This window comes from Trichechus manatus, unplaced genomic scaffold (assembly GCF_000243295.1).
Source record: "Trichechus manatus latirostris isolate Lorelei unplaced genomic scaffold, TriManLat1.0 scaffold00125, whole genome shotgun sequence".
Classification (NCBI taxonomy): Eukaryota; Metazoa; Chordata; class Mammalia; order Sirenia; family Trichechidae; genus Trichechus; species Trichechus manatus.
Window position 1 is genome coordinate 1,842,918 of NW_004444061.1, and position 2,211 is coordinate 1,845,128.

The window sequence follows — 2,211 nt, forward strand, 5'->3', positions numbered from 1 at the left end:
ATATATATACATACACCAACAACTTTAATAATACAGTTTAGATTTTTTGGAAGGAGGGAGCTTCTCTGTTTTATGTATGGTTTTGGGACTGGTCTGTGTGTGTGTTTGTATATATGTGTGAAAGTCATATTCTTTAAAAAAAGACTTTGTGTCTGCACAATATTTGGGAACTACAATAAAAGAAAATCCCATTTACAATAGCAACAATAAGAGTTCCAAGGAATAAACATACCATAAAATTTTCAAGATCTATATGAAGAAATGTTTAAAACACTGAGAAAGGGCACCAAAGAAGACAGGGGCATATGGAAAGACATACCATGTTCTCGGATAAGAACACACAGTATAATAAGAATACTAGTTCTCTCTACTATAATTCATAAAATTAACATGATCTATCATTTCTATTACAGCAGCACTAGATAACCAAGATAATCTTATTAAAATAATTGTAGGATTTTTTTCAACTTGGCAAGCTGATTCCAAAGTTCATATATAAAATATCCAAGAACCATTAGGAAATTTTTGAAAAAAGAGGTATGAAGTCAAGGAACAAGTCTTATCAGATATTCAAAATTATTATAACACTATGATAATTAAAACAATCTGTACGTGACTGGACAGAGAGATCTATGGAATACTATGGAAAACCCAAATTACATAGAATTCAGTGTGTAATAAAAGTGGCATTACAAATTGTGGGAAAAGGATGGATTAATAAGTGTTTGGAAACTGGGTAGCTATCTGGAAAAGAAGTTTAGCCTATCTGTAACAACTTTACACAAAATAAATGTCATATGGATCAACTATGAAAATGTAAAAAGTAAAATATAAAAGTTGTGGAAGAAACTACAGGTAGGTTTTTTAAATTTAATCTTACAGTGTGAGAGATAGCCTAAGTATGACTCAAAACTCAGAAGCATAATAAACCCAAAACCAAACCCACTGTCACTGAGTCCATTCTGACTCATAGTGACTCTACAGGACAGAATAGAACTGCCTCATAGTGTTTCAAGGCCGAAAATCTTTAGGAAGCCATCTGTCACATTTTTCTCCCACAGAGCAGCTGGTAGGTTCAAACCTCTGACCTTTAGGTTACCAGCCAAGCATTTTAACCACTGTGCCATCCAGGTTCCTTCAAAAGCACAATAGAAACGGTAAATTCAGCTATAAAGAAGTAAAAATGTTTACATAGCAGAAACTATCGTAATCAAAATGAAAAGACAAATGACAGCCTGGAAAAATGTATTTCAACAAGTATCACTAAGGGCTAATTTCCCTGATACATTAAGAGCTCAAACAAATCAAACAGCAAAACCATCAATTCCACAGGAAAAATATGGGGAAGAATACACACGACAGTTCACAGAAAATGCGATAAAAATTAAATGCAAATAAATTCATTGAAACGTTATTTTTCAACTATCAGATAGAAAAATATCCCAATGTTGTTGCATACTCTGTTAGCAAGTGTACTGGGAACAGGCACTGTCACATACTGTTGTACTGGAACAGGCACTCTCACATACTGTTGACAGGAACGTATATGAGTAAAACCTCTTTGGAGTGTAATCACTATGAGTCAGTCGTCATAGTCAACTGGACAGAAACTGGCAACTACCTTCTGAGCTACAAATGTGTATATTCTTTAACTTAGCAAAAATTCTCCTACAGGAGACTCCAGCAAGATGGCGCTCTAGGCAGAAGCACCACGCCGTCCCTCCACAACAAAGATCCGAAAAACTAAGGCAAACAGAGAATCAACAATCCTGAAACACTAGAACATCAAATGAAGAGATAAAGAACTCAGCCGAACACCAAACAGAATAAGAATACTGAAAGAGAACAGAGTGAGGAGAGATTCATGCAGAGGTCCCCTACCAGCTAACGCAGTGCGGATCCACCATCTTGGACTCGTATCGAAGACCAGCAAACGGGGGTACGAGAGAGCAGCCTCACAGAGCATCCAGTGGGAGACAAAACAGCCGGTAATTTGCGGTGTGCGCTTTCCCACCCCCACCCCTCTTCGCCCCGGCTGGGGCTCCCCTGCTTCCCGTGTCCAAGGTCTCTTGGCTCGGGGGCGCCGGTTGCTTGGATTCTGTGCGCCCGGGCGGGCGGCTCTCTGGGTGCCGTTTGTTGGATGATGGTGTTGCTTTTTCTGCTTCTTTTGGTTTCTCGCTTGCCTCTCGCTGCCTCCCCCTCCTTTTGCTC